Source organism: Papio anubis, chromosome 3, assembly GCF_008728515.1.
Source record: "Papio anubis isolate 15944 chromosome 3, Panubis1.0, whole genome shotgun sequence".
Taxonomy (NCBI): domain Eukaryota; kingdom Metazoa; phylum Chordata; class Mammalia; order Primates; family Cercopithecidae; genus Papio; species Papio anubis.
In genome coordinates, this window is record NC_044978.1 from 37,955,187 (window position 1) to 37,976,828 (window position 21,642).

Below are 21,642 nucleotides of genomic sequence, written 5' to 3' on the forward strand. Positions count from 1 at the left end.
TCCTTTCCCATTTTTGTCACCTTAGTTGAGGATCTTATTACCATACAGGCACTCTTTGAGGAATATAATGAATGTTCCTAGTGGGCCAGAAGACTTTGTCAAAGCAGCATACCCCTCATACATAATTTGACAACAGTGCAGCCAAGGAAAAAAATAGGCCTGGAACATTGTTAAAAATGGTTGCATCCCCTAGTAGAACAAGATTTTGCTAACTTGCATACTTTGGTAAAAGGCAAGCCCTAAAGTGTACCATCACTGTCAAGATTCAAGAATACCTCAGATGAGATCATATTTGTGAAAGTGCTTTGCAAACCATGAACTGCCAAGGAAACTGCCACTTCTGTTATTGGTGGCTATTACAAAGGCACAGACCTAGGAAGGAGATAGGTGTATGGGTTGAAGGAACTAGCTAGGTCTAGATAGAGGGATCTTCAGCAACAATAAGAAAAAAAGTAAGAGAGGTCCCAGAGGATGCAATAGGAAGCCTCAATTAGCAAAGAGATTCAGGGGAGGAAAAGGTTCCAGGTTAGCAAACCCCAACTCAATTCAGCAAATATTTATTGAATGTCATGCACTGGTCTATGTATTGGGATATATAGCCAAGACTATCAAATATCACAAAGCTTTACATTCTTATGTGGGGAAAGAGTTAATAAACAAAAGACACTAACCAACCAGGGAACGATTAAAAAATTTTTTTTTAATTTTAAAAAGACATAACTAAACTAAAATATGTTAAAAGACAAGTGCAGGAGAGCGGAGTAAGGGGGATGAAAACTACAGAGGGTTTGCAATCCTTTGAGCTTAGAAGACTAGCCAAAGAGGAGAATGAGGTCAGATTTCAAATGGTGTCCCTCAAAAATTATATTCAATTGCAGGAAAAATAAGAAGAATCACATTGTGCTTATATGAAATTTGTGTAAAACTTGACAAATCCAAATTTCCTAGGAACATACATCTCATTTTCCATATTGATCTCCTTCACCATTGTTCAAAATTATTGACCCAAATGTGCTATACAGAATATATAAAAAGATATAAAATGACTTAGCCAGAGGCAGAACAAAGGGAACTACAAGGGACAAAGCAAAACAGATGACAGCAAAAATCGTTGCAAATCAGTCCCTCAGGAAAGGACAAATTCAAGAGGACTTTAAATACGACTCAATTTCTTTCTTAGAAAAGTTGTCTCTAGATCAAGGATGATATAAAAGTTTCATTTCTAGTAACAACCTCAAACAACTGGCAAGGCCTCACTGGAGCACTGCATTGAGAGAGCTCTGGGTCCTGTGAGGAATTAATTAGACATTTCTGCCATGGGCTCAAGATGGGGCACTGCAGGCATGTGCCTTTCCTTCCCTAAGTTGATCTTAGTGCTTTAAAATATCAGTAACCACTCACTGGCAGCCTACTAAGTGAAAGAAAGGCAACACCACGAACAGTGGAGGGATGTGGAAATACAGAGTTAGGTTCCAGTCCTAAAGGAGTTTAGGATCTAATTGGGAAGAAGGACAAATGTATAAAAGATAACACTGGATGGCAGCAAATGACTAAATTCCTAAAATTTCAGTATGGAGACTCAGGTGCCGGGAAACTGATACAGGAAAAGACAGCCAAGAATGATTTAATGGAGGTCACAGCTCTGAACTAGGCTTGGAAGAATGCACATCACTAAAATAACTGGAAAGAGGAAGGACTGGTCTCAACAAAGATGGGGGAAAAGGAAGAGGTAGGATATATTCAAGAATGAGGAACAGACCAGCATGGCAGTCAAAGCAAAGGATCTGCACAGAGCACCAGTTCATAAATGCCCTGAGAATCAGTCAAGGGTTCTCCAGAGAAACAGAACCAGTATGACATGTATGTGTGTGTTATAAAGAGACTTATTATAAGGAAGTGGTTTATGCACTTATAGAGACCAAGAAGTCTCAAGATCTGCAGCCAGCAAGCTGGAGACCCAGGAGAGACAATAACATAAGTTATAGTTTGAGTCTGAATCTGAAGGCAGAAGGAGACTGATGTCCCAGGTTGAAAACAGTCAAACAGAGAGAGAGAGAGGAGAGAAAATTCTCCCTTACTCAGTCTTTTTGTACTATTGAAGCCTTCAATAGACTGACTAAGGTCCATCCACATTGGGGACGGCAGTCTGCTTTACTGAGTCTACCAATCCTAATGCTAATCTCATTCAGAAATCCTCTCACAGACATACCCAGAATGTTTAACTAAATACCTGGACACCCTGTGGCCCAGGCAAGTTGATACATAAAATTAATTAACCATCATGCCTTGAGTTGAATCATTACCCAGCAGGCAACAGAGACCATAATAGGTGACATGAGCACAGCTATAGTTTGAAAAATCAATTGGCTATGGAATGAAAATAGATTAGAGCAAGAAAAACTGGAAACAGAAACAAAATGAAAAATATTATAATTGGCCATATAATAATAAGAGGCAGATCATTAATAACAAACATTTATAGGATTCTATTCAGTATAAGGTGCTCTGGTAGGCGATTAAGATGCAGAGTTACTCTCATCTCCCTATAGTTTACTTTGATGTCAGGATCTAAACATAGACCTATCCAGCAGGAATTGGTTAGAAGCAAGCCTAGGATCCAAAGGTCAGCAATGAGGGTATGGATTTAGGAATTATCTGTATAGCCAAGACAGCCAAGTCAAGAGTTTGCTCCTGGCATGCTGATGTTGACAGAAACTCAGAACAGGAGGTTGAATTAGCCAGACTGAGTCAGGAAATCCTGTCAAACCTACTCATTTTGTGATTCACTGTGAAGGAATGACCACTTCTCTGTGAAACCAATCCTAAGACATAATCAAGAGGTAGAATTACTTTAATGACAACAACAACAAAAAAGTCTCCAACTGTTGCAAGCTGGTTCTTACTATCTATAGCAACTCCAGGGTGTGTTTTTCAAATAGGACATGCAAGGTCCTAAACACAGTGGAGAAGTATAAGGAGAAAAGTCAGAGGTCAAACTTAATCAAGCTGATAAGAAATGAACATTAACCATTAAGTTTTTAATACAATCACTAGGTAAATATCAAGTCAGTTGGTGTTTCCTGAAACAGATCAAAGTCAACGAATATCCTGTTGTCAGAGTTTTCTCTTGTTTTTTTTTTTTTTTTTTTTTTTTTAGAGACAGGTTCCTACTCTGTCACCGAGGCTGGAATGCAGTGACATCATCCTATGTCACTGCAGCCTCAAACTCCTGAGCTGAAGCAATCCTCCCGCTTCAGCCTCCCAAGTTGCTGGGACTCCTGGGGTGCAACACCATGCCGCCTAATTTTTTGTTGTTGTTGTTGTTAAGACCGGTCTCCCTTGTTGCCCAGGCTGGTGTCAAATTTCTGGCCTCAAGCAATCTTCCTACCTTTGCCTCCCAAAATGCCCAGGATTACAGGCATGAGCCATTGGGCCTGGAAGATTTTTATACAAGCAGTTAAACTACTACATCTTGCTTAAAATAAGCCAAAAGTACAAATGTTTTGTAGTATCCACAAATTAGAAAGATTTAAAACTTCAACTTACCAAATAGTGACTTAGTGTTAGAAAATAAGCAATAATCAAGACTAATACATGGTCAGGTGTGGTGGTTCATACCTGTAATCCTACTGAGGCAGAACAACAGGGTCTGGAGGCAGGGAACCTAAGGCTGATTCACGCTGACTTCCTAGAACTAAATCAAAAGGAAAACCCCAACCTTCCACACCCAAGTAACAAAAGGACCAGAGGCTATTCCCTTTGCAACCCCCATCTCCTTGTTCTGAATGGCAGATAAAAATCTGAAAGTACCTCCGACTGGTTCCCTCCGGAAACCAATGAGGCTCGTCACGAGCCAAGTCGTCACGAGCCAAGTCTTCATTTGCATAGAAATACAATTTTGTAACTTCAGCCCCTGATTGGTCACTTTCCACAACCAATCAGATGTTTGCATAGGGTGTAACTTTGTGACTTCACTTTAGCCTCTGTTTGGTGCTTGGTCGCTTTCTGCAACCAATCAGACAGATCGTGGGCCCCTACTTCATTTACATAGGGTGTATACCAAGTAACCAATGGGAATCCTCTAGAAGGCACTGAAACCCCAGAAAATTCTGAAACCAGGCCCGTGAGCTGCTTGCTCCGGCCTGCTCCACCCTGTGAAGTGTGCTTTCGTTTTCAATAAATCTCTGCTTTAGTTGCTTGATTGTTTCCTTGCTTTGTTTGTGCATTTAGTCCAATTCTTTATTCAAAGCACCAAGAACCTGGACACCCTCCGCTGGTAACACTAGCACTTTGGGAGGCCAAGATATGGGGATCTCTTGGGCTTGGGAGTTTAAGACCAGCCTGGGCAACATGCCAAAACCTTGCCTCTACAAAAAAAATACAAAAAATAGCCAGGCATGGTGGCATGCACCTGTAGTCCCAGATACTCAGGAGGCTGAGGTGGGAGATTCGCTGGAGCCTAGGAAGTTGAGGCTGCAGTGAGCCCAAACTGTACTAGTGCACTCCAGCCTGGGTGACAGAGTGAGACCCTGTTTCAAAAAAAAAAAGGATAATACATTAGACACGTATTTTCCCACAGAAAAGATCAAAATATGAATATATACAAACTATAAGTTTCCCGTGTCCTAAGAAATTCTTATTTTATTAAGAAAAATTTTTATACTAAGAAAATCAAGAAACATTCTTTCTAAAAAATAAATACGGAGACATCATCCTTATTTTGAGGATGTACAAAGTTTTCTATTAAATGACCTGATGAAGATCATACTTTTAAAACATTCCTTATATCACTATATACTTAGGCATAAATATACAAATGTGTAGAATATATACGTGCATATATAAATATAGGGGGTATGTGTGTATGTGTGTATAGAAATTATATTTGCAAACATTTTTCTATACTCATTCTAGTACATTATAAAGAAAATCAACCCAAAATGAATGCAATCCAAATAAAAGTTCCATGAACACAAACAAAATAGAAGATACTCATTTTGAGGAATAAGACACACTCCTCTAATGAAATGGTTATGAAAAAAAGCTTGAACTAAATAAAAATATTAATCAACTCTTTTAGTCAGTAAAAACTTTGCCACAGGAATTCCTGAAATGTTCCCACCTCAATGAGCCTGAGTCATGAAATTTAGCCAAAGTATCTTATTTCACATTTTCCACATATAGAGGGAAATCAGTTCCTAGCACTTTCTACAAGTCAAAAGATCCCAAAATGGACCCATGACCAATATTTCAACAGAGGTAAACTTTAACAATTTAAAGAGAAGAGCTAAAATACACCCTCCATTCTGCAAAACCTAGTGGATTTTCTGAACTCCTTAATGGCATGTCCTAGAATAATGTTCATAGGAAAATGTTAAAAAAAAAAAAAAAACTATGCTCCATAAAAACTAATTAGCAGCTCAACCAACAGCTGCAGAGTATTTTTATAGCTGTTACCAATTACTATCTTCTCTTGGGGAAAACATTGATATCAAAAGAACCTGAAATGTGAGGAAATTAGGTGAACCCTATCTAAAAGCTCAGCACCTTTTGCTGTTATGACCTCTTATTTCAGTGGCTGGTCATCTACTAATAATTTCTCTCTTCAGTCTCGTGCATTCAGAAAGAAAGAGTGTGTTCATATAACTAAAAATGAAGGGACGCTGCTAGGGGAAGTGTAAATTAAAGAAATTTAACATTTTCATAACAGTGACTCATAAACCTTTCCTACAGAAAACACAAGCGTACAATGATACGCTCTCAAGGATGTTCTCTGAAGCACTGTTCTTAATATAGAAAAATGGAAAACAACCCAAATTCCCAACAGAGGGAAACTGTTTAAATAAACCATGTTACAGGGCCAGGTGTGGTGGCTCACGCCTGTAATCCCAGAACTTTGGGAGGCCAAGGCAGGTGGATCACCTGAGGTCAGAAGTCTGAGACCAACCTGGCCAAACCCTGGCTCTCCTAAAAATATACCAAGCATGGTGATGCACACCTGTAGTCCCGGCTACTCAGGAGGCTGAGGGAGGAGAATCACTTGAACCTGGGAGGCAGAGGTTGCAGTCAGCTGACATTGCGCCACTGCACTCCAGCCTGGGTGACAGAGCAAGACTCCATCTCAAAAAAAAAAAAAAACAAAAAAAACTATGTTATATCTATTCAATGCATTACTATACAGCCAGTAAAAAAAAAAAAAAAAAAAAAAAAAAAGGAGAATGATCTGCATGTATAGTCATAAAAACATTTTCAAGGTATATTATCAAGTTAAAAATAAAAACCAAGTTGAAAGTTGCATAGGATTACCCTAGTAGTTACAAACAACCATGTTAATAATAAATGTATTTTTAAATAGAGGAAAAAATGAAGGGAAATATACCTATTTACAGCAGTTTCTCCAGAATATAAGATTACAGTATACTTTAACTTTTAACATTATATATTTCCATATTGTTTAGAATTTGAATAATATGTATGTAATAAGAAAATTAAGTCTCATTTAAGTTAGTGATATAATTGGAAAGGAAGTAGGAGAAAATCATATTTATAAAGAAAACGATAAACTTAAATGTGTTAACTTTCGATAATAGCCCTAAAATATCATTTGTCTCTACCTCTCTTTTAGAAGGCAATAGTATCCTCACTCTCAGAACTTCAAAATTAAGCAAAACACATAGATACTGGAAAACTCCCCTTAGCATCTCTTCTTAGTAATGTCTTCTGAGAATAAAAGTTTAGCCCAAATTCCAGTATTTATCAAAGTCAACTGGGCAAGTATGCCAGCTTCTAAACAGTTGCAGGCAAACCGCACATCTCTATTTCTAAGTAAAAGTAATTACAGAATTAACAACAAAAAGGTACAGATTCTGCAGACTCTAAAACCATTTGAAGCATTTTCAAAATTGAAATTTAAGGAATTAGATAAAAATACTTTTGAATCTATAGTCCAGTAACCTGTTCAAACACTGTAAAAACTAGATAGAGGCCAGACGCAGTGGCTCACGCCTGTAACCCCAACACTTTGGGAGGCCAAGGCAGGCGGATCACCGAAAGTCAGAAGTTCGAGACCAGCCTGGCCAACATGGTGAAATCCCATCTCTACTAAAAAAAATACAAAACTTAGCTGGGCATGGTGGCGCATGCCTGTAGTCCCAGCTACTCAGGAGGCTAAGGCAAGAGGATGACTTGGACCCGGGAGGTGGAGGTTGCAGTGAGCTGAGATTGCACCACTGCACTCCAGCCTGGGTGACAGAGTGAGACTCCATCTCAAGAAAACAAACAAACAAACAAACAAACAAAAAACTAACTAGATAGAAGGTGAAATAATTGCCTAGAAAGGAAATTGAAGAATCACTAGCAAGGTAAAACTTTCTACCTGCCTGGGAAAAGGTGTGACCTTGTCTGGAAGAGGTTTGTCTCTACAATTATGTGACCATGACCAAAGCATTTAAATTCCTATATCTCAATTTCCTCACCTGTAAAATGGAAGAACTGGGAATAAATAATCTTTGTGGTCCTTTTTGGCTCTAAAATTCTGACAAAAGACCTTTGCTCCATCCTTGCCAAAGGGCTTTTTTTTAAAGTAATACATAAGAGGCCAGGAGCGGTGGCTCACTCTGTAATCCCAGCTCTTTGGGAGACTCAGGCAGGCGGATCACTTGAGGCCAGGAATTGGAGACCAGCCTGGCCAACATGGTGAAACCCCATCTCCACTAAAAATACAAAAAATAGCCGAGCATTGTGGTGCGTGCCTATAGTCCCAGCTACTTGGAAGGCTGAGGCAGGAGAATGGCTTGAACCCAGGAGGTGGAGGTTGCAGCAAGCTGAGATCATGCCACTGCACTCCAGCCTGGGCAACAGAGCGAGACTCTGCCTCAAAAAATAAATAAAGTAAAATAAAGTAATATATATGTACACAGTATAAAATGTGATCTAATATTATAAGGTACGTAGCCAAAAACAGCAGATTTCTGCCTGGCTCCTCCTCACCCCTGAGTTTCATTCCCCAAAAGAATGTGCTTCAACTCTTCTAGCTATTTCTTCTGGTAATTACTTCTATATTTGTAAATCATGCACTTAAACTGCTATTTACAGAGTTTTTCAATTTTAGACATTGCCAAAATTCCTTATTCAATCTATCAGGGTATTTATTCACCTATGCCACTTTCCAAGATTTCCCTTCCAAACTTAATGGAGGTTACTTCAATTTTATTATACAGCTATACTGTTGAGATGCTAAGGCTATACAGACTATATGTTATATGTGTACACACAGTTATACATACACATATATCCACATATTCATATATAGTCCTGTCATCCTGTCTCCACATGAGCTCATATTTTGATTAATAAGAAATAAGAGGGCCAGGCACGGTAGCTCACGTCTGTAATCTCAGCACTTTGGGAGGCCAAGGGAGGTGGATCACCTGAGGTCGGGAGTTTGAGACCAGCCTGACCAACATGGAGGAACCCCGTCTCTACTAAAAATACAAAATTAGCCAGGTGTGGTGGTGCATGCCTGTAATCCCACCTACTCAGGAGGCTGAGGCAGGAGAATTGCTTGAAAGTGGGAGGTGGAGGTTGCAGTGAGCTGAGATCGTGCCATTGCACTCCGGCCTAGGCAACAATGAGCAAAACTCTGTCAAAAGAAAGGAAAGAAAGGAAAAGAAAAGAAAAGAAAAGAAGGGAAGGAAGGGAAGGAAGGGAAGGAAACGAAGGAAAGGAAGGATAGGAAGGAAAGGAAAGAAAGGAAGGAAAGAAAAGAAAGAAAGGAAAGAGAAGAGAAAGAAGGAAAGAAGGAAGAGCACATTTCACATCCAACCACTTCACAAAATGTAACAGGAAAAAAGTGAAAGCATGGCCTGTAAATCAGAAATCCTGAATTCAGGTCTGAGTCCACAATATACAGGAGCAAAGTATACACATAAAAGTCCCTTATTATCGGCCGAACACGGTGGCTCACGCCTGTAATCTGAGCACTTTGAGAGGCCTAGGTGAGTGGATCACCTGAAGTCAGGAGTTTGATACCACCCTGGCCAACATGGTGAAACACCGTCTCTACTAAAAATACAAAAAAAATTAGCTGGGCATGGTGGTGGGTACCTGTAATACCAGCTACTCAGGAGACTGAGGTAGGAGAATTACTTGAACTGGGAGGCAGAGGTTGCAATGAGCTGAGATCACGCCATTGCACTCCAGCCTGGGCAACAAGAGCGAAACTCCATCTCAAAAAAGTCCCTTATTATCTCTGAGCCTCATCTGCTTTCCTCCCATGTAATCTAAATACAATGGCATCTACTACAAAATGGTTAAATCACAAGGCACAAACATGGTACATGAAAGCACTTTGTGAAACATAAAGCACTACAGAACTGTTCGCTTCTGTAATCGTCTTCATTAAGAGATCCCTATAAATGAAGTCCCTGGAGTTTCTTGTCACTATTGAGCACTGTTGCCCTACCTGGGCTAAAAATCAAGGGTTGGAAGTTGCTAAAAATAAGGATGAAGTAGATCTAAATTGTGTTTCAACGGCAGAATCTGATCCAGATCTTCAATGGGCCTATGTATCATCCTAGGAGACAAATGTACACAGAATAAAGATCAAGTGTCTAAACAGATTAAATAAGGCAATTTTGCTTTATATTTACAGGGAGAAATGAGGTTTCTTATTAAATTTTCTTTATGAAAGTAATACAAGAGGCCAGGCGTGGTGGCTCACACCTGTAATCCCAGCACTTTGGGAGACCAAGGCAGGTGGATTGCTTGAGTCCAGGAGCTCAAGGGCAGCCTGGGCAACGTGGCAAAACCCTGTCTGTATGAAAAATACAAAAAGTTAACAGAGTGTGGTGGCATGAACCTGTGGTCCCAGCTACTCAGGAGGCTAAGGTGGGAAGATTGCTTGAGACCAGGATATCGAGGCTGCAGGGAGCCGAGACCATGCCACTGAACTCTAGCCTGGGCCAGAGAGAGACCCTAACTTTAAAAAAAAAAAAAAAAGAAAGAAAGAAAGAAATATAATTTCACTCCTCAGAAGCAATTCTTGTTTTTTCTCATTTTACCTCCATATCTCTACACAACATATTTGTACATCTGCTTCTTGTTTGCACTCATTATCTATCAAGTTCCTATTAAAGAAAGAACTTAGCAAAGAAAGTATTTTGACCCAATCTTGGGAGGCAGAGTACAGAACTGTCCAGCAATGCATTACTCTGACTCTGTAAAAATAAAACACTCCTTTTATTTCTAGTCTTCAAGTCCTCCATTAAAAGTTCTACATAAAGTCTCTACATGAGAGCCAAGAAAAAAGGTAGCCGGGCAGTTGGACCTAAATTTTTAGACCACTCTCAATCACTCTCTGAATCCACTTCAGTGATGTCCAGTTTCTCTGACCCTTTCCAGCCACCCCACACAGTTTAATCCTGTTCCTTGTCCTATAGGATAAATGATAAATGGGACTCTAAACTTAATTTATTTCAAGACAGGCAAGGACATAATTCTATGAGCTCTGCGGAAAGGGATTAACTGAAGCTAAAAAGATATCAACCTTTAATTATGAGAAAAGTTACCTAAAGCCAACAAGTATGCTGCATTACAGAGTGAATTTGTGGACTAAATCTCCTGTTCGATTTCTGTCCAAAGAAGACCTTTGAAGTTCTCCAAATGTGGACTTCAGCTGTGGTTCACTACATGTGGACAGCTTCGGGGACAGCATCCTGCCTAGTGCCAGGTGTACAAGTGAACTTGAGGTCAGGCAGGTGACCCTGACAAGCAGGCATGGTACATTAAGGAGAGGAAATCTTTCCTCTCATTAATCAACAGGATAAAGGTGATTAACCAGGAATTATTTTTCAATGACCTATATAATTTCATCAGGGCTGCTATGGCTATTAGCAGGGAGCAGCTGACTTCCTAATGAGATGAATCTGATAGCACAGCCCTTCCAGAGAAGCCAAGGGAGCGAGCCCTATCTATAGGGAAGCAACAACTAGTAGGCACTGTTTACTCCTCCTCCTCCTGAGAGCTGTCTCACCTTCTCAATATTTGGCTCTTTCCCTTCAGGAGGGTTTCCCTGTCCCTGGATGGCTGGGGCTGTAGCATCTGCTGAACAGCGGAAGCTGGATCTGCTGTGAACGGGTGGGTCCAGGAGGCTGGGACAGAACTGGGCTAATTCACCAGACCTGCTCATATGATTCCCAAAGTCCCAAGCCAACAAGGTTACCGCCCCCTGCACCAACACCTCGCTCTAATCAGGCCTGAAATAAGACAGCAGGTAGTTCCTCCCATTCCCTAGCAGAAGTGGAGTTAACAAGGGACCTTTGTTGAGCCAGAGGAAACACAAACACACACACACTATCAATAACAACCACAACTTGAACGGAGTTTCATCAGAGAATTTACGAAATTGAGCAACAGCTACCCAACAAGTAAGTCCTTACACCAGGAAAGGGCTGCAACCCTCAGAGGGGCACCGCCTCTGTCTCCTATGCAAGCAAGGTGATTTACAAGGGAAACCTGAACTGCACATCTCTTTGCCTTTGCCTGTACCTCCCAGAGGACCCAGGGACCAATGAATGGGATGGAGGGCCCTGATGACATCTTCCTTCGTCAAAACAAGCTGGCTCTCTCTATCCCAGGGTCAGTCACCGCGTAACGCCCCGTCCCGGAGCCCGAAACCCTGGGAGTCACCTCCTCCCCCTGGCGCCCCGGCCCGACGCAGCGACCCCGTTTGGAACGTCCCCAGCCTCCCCCCAGCCCAATGCCTGCTCCCCCTGCCCAGCTGGCGGATGCAGAGAAGGGACATTTCGAGTCTCCCTCCTCCTTTAACCCCCTAAAATAAAAGAATCCCTCAAGCGCAAATCTCCGGCCATCACAGCACCTACCTGTCCCCGACCGTGGCTCCTCCTCCCCGAGCAGTGGCGCTCGCTGGACAAGTGTCCTCAGACAGTCCTGAAAGTTTGCGCTGCGGTCCCGGGGACGCCTGCGCTGGACCCCGTGAGGAAAGCGGGGCCGGCTCCTCGCCCCGGGGGCGGCCGCCGCTGGAAAGTCTTGGCCCACGTCCTCCGGGCCCAGCTCAAACTCAAGAGTGCCCGGGAAGAATGTAGGTCGTGAGAAGGTCGGAGCGCAACTTTTCGAGGGTGCGTCAGCCACTGGCTGAGCCGCGTGGGTCATGAGCTCCCCAACGCCTCTCCCTAGTGAGAGCGGGAGGGGCGGGGGCGGGGGCGGGGGCCGGGGCGGGGCAGGGGCCGGGGTGGGGCCCAACCTGCCGGGAGGCCTCGGGGAGAGCGCCCCGGCCCCGCCCCCGCCGCCGCCGGCCCCGCCCCTGCCGCTGGGCCACGCCGCCGCCAGGTGCGCCGGGGACTCAGGCAGCGCCGCGCCGCACGGCCTGCGCCGGTTTCCAAGGTGAAGGAGGAGGAGCCTCTGAGAGAAAGTTTCCACCGAAACTTGAGCTGGGCGCAGTGGAGCACTCGCGCCCTTGGGGGCTAGCGTTTGGCCGGGGCTACACACCCTTTACTCGCGCACGCACACCGCCGTACACAGCACAGTTGTTCACCGTCCCTCCAAAGGCTTGTCTCTCCGGCTCTGCCGAGTGGAAGGAGTCGGACAACGCCGCACGTCACGGGCGTTTCCGATTCCTCGCTTCCCAAAGGTTTGACGGCGGCCACCGGCGCCCCGGCCCAGCTCTGCTTTTCTTTGCTGACTCCTTCCTTGAGGTGTGAATTCTAAAATGCTGATACCGTCCCAAGAGAGCTGAGTGAAGTGAGGCAAACGTTCGCCGGTTGTTCTCCTGACAGACCCCCTGCAGTGGACAGGGGAAATGTGGCCTTGGCCGACGTTAATGAAGTGCCAGGATGGAGGGAGGGGGCCTGCTGATTTGTTCTGTTTTGCTTTTTAAGGGTAACTATAGCGTTACTGGAGTCGTTTGTGGATTTGGGGAGTATGTGGTGCGTGTGTGTGTCACACGTTCACTGGCAACTCCCGCCAACCCCTTCCCAAGAAGTGAAGGCTCTAATGTGGGTAGTTCTACAACAAAGGTGAAACTTCCCCAAATCACGATTCCCCGCAAGATGAGAGAGCAGGTGCAGCATCCATTTCTCCACTACCACGCTTGAGATGGTGGCTTTGGGCACTGCCGGATGCCCCGACATCCTTCCCAGAGCCCAGTTTTCCCACCCGGGCCTGGCCCTGCGCGGCCGCCTGCCTTTGCATCAGAGACCACAGCTGTGCCATTGCCAAACTGGGCAGCGCCGCCTCGCTTCCCCATTTCTCCGTCTCCCACGCCTCTTGCACGCCTGGGTGGCGAAGTGAAGGTTCTGCTTTCAGGACTAAATCCCGGAGGAGGAATGAGAAACTTGGTTAATGGCTCTCTTGGCATGTTCATAGCCCTGCGGTTGAAGTGGCTGAAACCTGCGGTGAGCCTCAGTCCAAGCAGCTGGGGCCACACCAGTTTGCAAAGGCGGATGTGGCAGTTTTCCACCGCAGCAGCAGCCTGCTGGCGCCTCATCAGATTCTACGTTGGAGGAAGTATCTTCTTCCCTTCATTCTCAGTGAATGGCATCCAGAGATAACCAGAATCAGGTGTATCTAGTTTCAAGTTCTGTCTTGCAACCGTGATAATTGGAGGATGCAAACTTTACACTTTCTTCTCTAGCTGTCTACCACCACTACTGCGCTTGTGGATGACAGCAGGAACGCCAGGTGCTTGCCACAAGTATCTCTCCAGATTCACCAGCCTTTCACCTGTGACAAGCGCCGTCAAGAAGTGGCTCCTAAGTAAAAGCTGGGAAAGAACAAGGAAGATAGAGCTCAGAGTTGAAAGCTGTGAGGTTCTGCACAACAGGTCCCCTTGGCCTGCTGTAACAGTTGGAATGTGGGGGAAGCATTCATTTACTCAACAAATATATACTGAGTGCCTTTTGCATGCTAGGCACGCATTTAGGGGTTAAGGACACTGCAGAGAGCACAAACAACAACTCCAGCCCTCGTGGAGCTTACCTCTTCCAGGTGGGAAAGACAGATGGTAAATGTATAAGGACAATATATGGACTGCTATATTACTAGAAATGTTATGGAGAGGCCAGGAGTGTTGTCTCATGCCTGTAATCCCAGCAGCTTAGGAGGCCAAAGGAGGAGGATCTGTTGAGGCCAGAAGTTGGAGACCCAGCCTGGGCAACATAGCAAGACCCCCTATCTACAAAAAGTTTAAAAATTAGCCAGGCGTGGTGGCATGCACTTGTAGTCCTAGCTATCCAGGAGGCTGAGGTGGGAGGATTGCTTGAGTCCACTGCACTCTGGCCTGGGCGACAGAGTGAGACCCTGTCTTGAAAGAAAGAAAGAAAGAAATGCTGTGGATAAAAATTAAGCAGAGAGGGTACATAAAAAGTATGAGGGGTGCTATGTTCAGAGGTGGGTGGTGATCAAGGAAAGCTTCTGGAGGAGGTAACATTTGAGGAGACTTGAGGGAAGATAGGGATATCTGAGCAAACAACTTCCCAGGCAGAAAGCATAGCAAATGCAAAGGCCCTGAGGCAGGCCAGAAGGTGCCATGAAAGAATGGAGAAGATGAAGTCAGAGAAGTGAAAGGTGGGGGTGATGCAGATCAGGTAAGGCTTTTACTCTGAGTGAGTTGGTTGGAGCCATTGGAGGATTTTGTGTAGAAAAGTGACATTTTCTGACATTGTGATTGGATCACTTTGACTGCTGGGTTAAAAATAAACAGTAGGATGTAAGGGTAGAAGCACAGAGACTGGTTAAGAGGCTACTAAAGTAATCTAGGGTCAGCAGGGTGTGGTCACTCACGCCTGTAATTCCAGCACTTTGGGAGGCCAAGATGGGCAGATCATGAGGTGAGGAGATCAAGATCATCCTGGCTAACGTGGTGAAACCCCGTCTCTACTAAAAATACAAAAAATTAGCTGGGTGTGGTGGCACGCACCTGTAATTCCAGCTACTCAGGAGGCTAAGGCAGGAGAATGGCTTGAACTCGGGAGACGGAGGTTACAGTGAGTGGAGGCTGCAGTGAGCCAAGATCGCACCACTGCACTCCAGGGCAACAGAGCAAGACTCCATCTCAAAAAAAGATAATAATAATCGAGGGGCAAGAAGATAGAGATGTGGACCAGAGAAATAGTAGTGGAGATGATAAGCTGATGGTTTCCTCAAATTGAATGTGGGGTATGAAGGAAAGGAGATAAGGAGGACTCTGAGGCTTTTGACCTGGGCAGTGTAAGGATGGAACTGCTATAACAAAGTTGGAGAAGACTTCAAAAGGAGCAGGTTAAAGTAAAATCAAGGCAGGAAAGGAAAGGCACATAATGTGAATGATCTTCAATTTCTTCAACTTATAAAATGAAGAAAATAATACCTACTTTGTTAAGGTCGTTATAGGATGACATAAATTAGCATAGCGAAGTGTCTAACATAATGCCTAATACATGATAGGCACTTAAGAATGTTAGTTCCCTCTCTACAAATATGAATTTCATTCATATCCATTATGTCCTCTGGGAGTGAAACAGACTCATTCTTTTGAGGAAATAAGTCTTACTAAAGGTAAAGGGGCTGTCTCCTTCTCCCACTCTTGCCATGTGACACTGCCTGCTCTCTGTCTTCCACCGTGAAGACGGGCATGGTAGCTCACGTGGAAGCTTCCCGAGACCCTCACCCAGAAGCAGATGCTGGAGCCATGCTTGTACAGCTTGCAGAACTGTAAGCCAATTAAAACTCTTTTCTTTATAAATTAAAATAAATAAAAACAAAGGATAACCAAACGTGCTGGTATGGGCCTATAGTCCCAACTGCTTAAGAGGCCAAGGCAGAAGGATCAGTTGAGCCCAGGAGGTCAAGGTTGCAATGAGCTTTGAGTACCACTGCACACCAACCTGGGCAACAGAGTGAGACCCTGTCTCTTCTAAAAAGAAAAAAGAAGTTGAAAAATATCTATTACATGGAAACATATTTATAATATATTATTGTATAAAGTAAGCCTAGTATAAAAATAAGTGTGTAAAGTAAGATTCTCTTCACAAACATTAATAATGATTATATCAGCCAGGCATGGTAGCTCACACCTGTAATCCCAGCACTTTGGGAGGCCGAGGCGGGTGGATCACCTGAGATCAGGAGTTCGAGACCAGCCTGACCAACATGGTGAAACCCCATCTCTACTAAAAGTACAACAATTAGGCGTCGTGGCAGGCACCTGTAATCCCAGCTACTTGGGAGTCTGAAGCAAGAGAATCACTTGAACCCGGGAGGCGGAGGTCGCAGTGAGCCAAGATCGCACCATTGTACTCCAGCCTGGGCAATAAGAGCAAAACTCCATCTCAAAAAAAATCATAATAATAATAATGATGATTATCTCAATACTAGGATGACAGTTTATTTTTATTCTCTGTGCTTTTCTCTACTTCCAAGTTTTCTACCATAGGAAGGTATCACTTTCTCTTAGGAGTGGAATTGTTGGATGATAGGCTGTATATACAATGAGATTTAGTTGATACTGCCAAACGGTTTTCCAAAGTGGTTATACCAATTTATGCTCCCACTGACAACATGTAAGAATTCCGATTTGGAGCAATGCGTTTTTTAACAGCGTCATCCAGTTAAACAGCAATTGATTTGAACCTACTGCTTTAGAAGTTACAATAATTAATTAAGCAAAAGTTAAAAATAAGCATATTGGTTGGAAATGCATATATTAGCAACATGATAACCTTTTCTAAATCGTGGTTTTTTTAAAATTTATTTCATTTTATTCTTTCTCTTTTGTTTTGTTTTGTTTGAGACGAAGTTTCACTCTTTCGCTCAGGCTAGAGTGCAGTGGTGCGATCTCAGCTCACCACAACTTCCACCTTCCAGTTTCAAGCGATTCTCCTGCCTCAGCCTCCTGAGTAGCTGGGATTGCAGGCACCCGCCATCATGCCCAGCTAATTATTGTATTTTTAGTAGAGATGGGGTTTCACCATGTTGACCAGGATGGTCTTAAACTGCTGACCTTGTGATCCACCTGCCTCAGCCTCCCAAAGTGCTGGGATTACAGGCATGAGCCACCATACCTGACCCCACTTTATTCATTTTTTATACTCTTCAGTTCTGTTATTATAGTACTTTAAAGCAATGAAATTATATTTCTTTATTGTAGAAGCCAGAAAAGACTCCTCCCTCTTTTCCTTACCACCTTTATTTCCACTTTAAAATGTAATTATATTTGAAATTACATATTTCTCAAATTGTTAAACATGTTAAATACTAGATATTCAGGATTACATGAACAAAGGAGAGAAGTATTTCATCATTCACACACACACGCATACATACACAAATTCTTATTTCACAGAGTTCATAGGACTATAGATCTTAACACTCCTATGAGAAAGTAGACAAAGTACATCATCTGTATTTAAGAAAAACAGAAGCTAAAATGCAACATAGGGAAGTTGTCCCAGATACGTTGGAATTGAAAGTGAAAAGTACATGAAGACATTATCATTTGTAGTCAGATTAAATCTAAATTTAAATTATCTTCTGTAGTTGCTCCTCTTTAGAAAAGAGCTCAAAAGTGAACAGTGTGTATTCTGTTATAATAGTAATCATGCTGTCAAGAAATTCTTTTTTCTAACAAGTACAATTAATAAAAATACATTACCAGAGAGGGTAGTGGCAGAGATTCCCACAATAGTACCCAGTGCTCAGTCTGGTGGAATTGGCAGTACATGCTGCAGTGTTTTTGCCAAATAGTGGTAATAATGGCATGTCCACTGGAGTAGATCTGTAATATGATTGGGTGTTGTTCCCAGTTATAGGGCCGTCAAGTTTACATAACCTCCGTGAACAACTTTATATAAGCTACTTAATATTATAATAAGTTATTTTCTTTTGAATCAGCTGCATATGTTTTCCGCAGTTTGTAGCAGAACTCTTGACAGAGCTATATGTTACATTTATTTTTGTCTGTTTTCAATGGTGAAGACATCAAGCACTATTTTGCAAGGTGGTGGTCGTAGTGGGTGTATTAGTCCGTTCTCACACTGCTATAAAGATACTACCTGAGACTGGGTGATTTATAAAGGAAAGAGGTTTAACTGACTTGCAGTTCCACATGGCTGAGGAAGCTTCAGGAAATTTACAATCATGGTAGAAGGCGAAGGGGAAGCAAGCACCTTCTTCACAAGGCAGCAGGAGAATGAGAGTGTGAGCGGGGAGCTGCCAAACATTTTTAAACCATCAGATAATGTGAGAACTCACTCACTACCAGGAAAATAGCATGGGTGAAACCACCCCCGTGATCCAGTCACCTCCCACCAGGTCCCTCCTTTGATACATGGGGACTACAATTCGAGATGAGATTTGGGTGAGGACACAGAGACAAACCATGTCAGTGGGGATCATTGTGTTGTTACCAAACCTAAAGGGAATACAAGGCAGACACTACTAGTTACCTATTCAATTTCAAGTCTCTATTTTTATCTTTCTACCAGAACGCCACCCCCCCCCTTTTTTATAGCAGCAAAATGCAACCACCTTTGCAACTGCAGGTAGTTATATGACATAGTCCAAGCCAATGGAATTTAAGAGAATGTTCTTGCATGTACTTTCAGAAAGCCCAGCTGGCTTGGTTCCATGAATCTTTGCCCTTCTTTCCATTCACTTCTTCCTGCCTGGACATTGGTTACCTGGAGAAGCAGAAGCCATCTTGAGATGATGAAAGCACAAGTTAAATGTACGGGATGATGGTGCAGAAAGCGAGAAGGGGCCTCCAGAACATAGCTGTACTGCCCACCTCTAAACTTCCTGCTCTGAGATTAAAAAAAAAAAATCCTTATGTGTTTATACTACTGTTATTTCAGTTTCTTTTAAGTATAGAAAACACATTCAAATAATACAGCATCTGAAGTTTTTGGTTTTGTTTTTAAATTTTTTTTTAGGGACGGATTCTGGCTGTGTTGCCCAGGCTAGGGTGTACTGGCTATTCTTCTTAGGTGCAATCATAGCTCACTACAGCCTCTAACTGGCCTCAAGCAATCCTCCCACCTCAGCTTCCAAGGTAGCTGAGATTACAGGAGAGCACCACACTAAAGTTTCTGTTAAATATAATGTTTGCTGTAGATTTTTAGTTGATGTCCTCTGTTAGATTGAAAACCTTCCTTTATTTTCCTGTGAAATTTCTAAGAGATTTTTAAATCATGAACTAGTATTAAACTTTATAAAATGATTTTTCTGTGTCTGAGATGATCATGTGATTATTTTTCCTATTTATATCCCTTGATGTGATGATTTTTATTGTAGATCTTCCTATGTTGAACCAAATTTACATTGTTTGTATTAACCTTATTTGATTGTAATATATTTTTAGGAGGGTATTAGACTCTGTTACCTAACATTTTACTTGGCATTATTTTGCATCTATGTTCATAAGTAAAATAGGCCTTTTTTTCTTTATGTGACTAGGTATCAACATTATATTGGCCTTATAAATTATGTTGAACACTTTACCTATTTTTTCTATTTTTCTAGAGCAATTTGTATCATAGGAATCATCAAGCAATAAGATGCAGGGAAAACTCTGGATACTACATACCCAAAGTTGAATACATTTTTCTTCTGTTTGAAACTTTTAATGCACATAAAGACAAGTGCACATATTGTAAGTATATAGTTCAGTTTATTTCCACAAACTGAATAAACTCATGTAACCAGCACCCAGAAAATGGAATCTGGAAGCTTTCTTGTGTCCGCTTCCAATCACTATTTCCCCTCAAGGTTAATCCTGACTTCTAACTGCATAGATTTGTTTTGTCTATTTTAGTACTTTATATAACCAGAATAATAGAATAGATACTCTTTTGTATCCGTCTCTCTGGTGCTTGTTTGTTAGATTCATCCATATTGTTGATGTGCTTATTGCTAGTTTATTATTGCTGCATATAATATTTCATTGGGTAAATATTCCATGAATTAGTTATCCATTACTACTTATAAGTGTACAGCTCAGCTTATTTTCATAAGCTGAATAGACCCATGTAATTGATGGTTGTTTGGTGACAGAGAGAAGGGGTTTTTTTTTTAATCTTTTAAAATGCATAGCAAGAAAGTAGAATTACTTAAGTACTAAAAAACAATAAGAAGTGGGAAATTAAAATGGTATAGCTACTTTGGAAAACTGTCTAATAGTTCCTGAAATGATTAAACATAGAGTTACTATATTACCCAGCAATTGCACTCATAGGCATATATGCAAGACAAAACATATGTCCACACAAAAACTTGTACATAAATATTCATAGCAGCATTAGCCATAATATCTAAAGGGTGAAAATAATCCAGATGTCCAACAACTGATGAATGGTTAAACAAAATGTGGTATATCCATATAATGGAATATTATTTGGCCATAAAAAGGAATGAAGTGGCCAGGTGCCGTGGCTTACACCTGTAATCTAGCACTTTGGGAGGCCAAGGCAGGTGGATCACTTGAGGTCAGGAGTTCACAATCAGCCTGGCCAACATGGTGAAATGGCATCTCTACTAAAAATACAAAAATTAGCCAGGTGTTGTGGTGGGTCCCTGTAATCCCAGCTACTTGGGAGACTGAGGCAGGAGAATTGCTTAAACCCAGGAAGCAAAGGTTGCAGTGAGTCAAGATCATGCCACTATACTCCATCTTGGCTGACAGAGCAAGAGTCCATTTCAAAAAAAAAAAAAAAAAGAAATATTAATAGGATATACACTGCAATATTGATGAAGCTTGAAAATATTATGTTACATAGAAGCAGCCAGGTACGGAAGATATTATTGTATGGTTCCATTTATATGAAATGTCCAGAATCAAAATAGACAAATTCGTACAGGCAGAAAGAGGCTTGGGGAGTTAGAGAGGGGAATGGGGCATGACTGCTAATGGATACAGGTTTCTTTCTGGTGTCATGAAAATGCTCTGGAATTAGATAGTATTGATGGTTCTACATGTAAATATACTAAAACCTCTCAATGCATACTTTTAAAAAGATGACTTTTACAGTATATGAAATATCTGTCCCTTTTTTTTAAAGGAAAGTAGAATAAAAGAGTACCAGAGCTGGCACTTGTCTGGAAATTATCCACTGATCCCTGGTGGCCTACAACCTGGGTTACAATGGGTTATAAATGAAGGGACAGGAGACAAACCTTTCGAGGAAGACACTAGGAGAAGGGGGGTGGCAATGGAATCCATGGAGGAAGACAGTGAAGATATGTGCTTTTTTGAGCCTTGGCTCTGGGTGGAATGATTTTTTTTAAAAAGTTTCCCCTGAAAATCACTAACCCCACACCTAATTTGGAGCCAAAATTAATATTATCTATGTGGTCCAAAAATACTCCAAAAGTTTAGATCAGATGGGTCCTGGATTGGTTGTACCTCTAGATGCCCAGTCGGCACAACAAACACAAATCTTGTTGAGGAATGCATTTTAAATCCAGTCTTCAAAGCGTTGCCACAGATAAGTATGCAAAGAAATTGAATATTATACTTTTCCTTTGGATTTCAGTTTAATCCTGGCTGTTTTAGGAATTTTTTTATTGACAGAGCTGTTTAAATCTACCTTTTTGTTATTAATTACTTATTCTAGTGTTTTGTTGTCAGAGAACATACTCTATGTGATGCTA

At 42.0% G+C, this 21,642-nt stretch overlaps 1 protein-coding gene across 4 annotated transcripts in view; it reads right to left on the minus strand.

The window, feature by feature from the left end:
• Positions 1–12,197, minus strand: part of FAM160A1 (family with sequence similarity 160 member A1) — a 264,734-nt gene extending 252,537 nt beyond the window's left edge. For all 4 annotated transcript variants that reach the window (XM_031664223.1, XM_031664227.1, XM_031664224.1 and 1 more), the window contains exon 1: positions 11,883–12,197. The gene's annotated coding sequence lies outside the window, so the exon portion shown is untranslated. The remainder of the gene's footprint in view (positions 1–11,882) is intronic.
• Between the last annotated feature and the right edge of the window lie 9,445 nt (positions 12,198–21,642).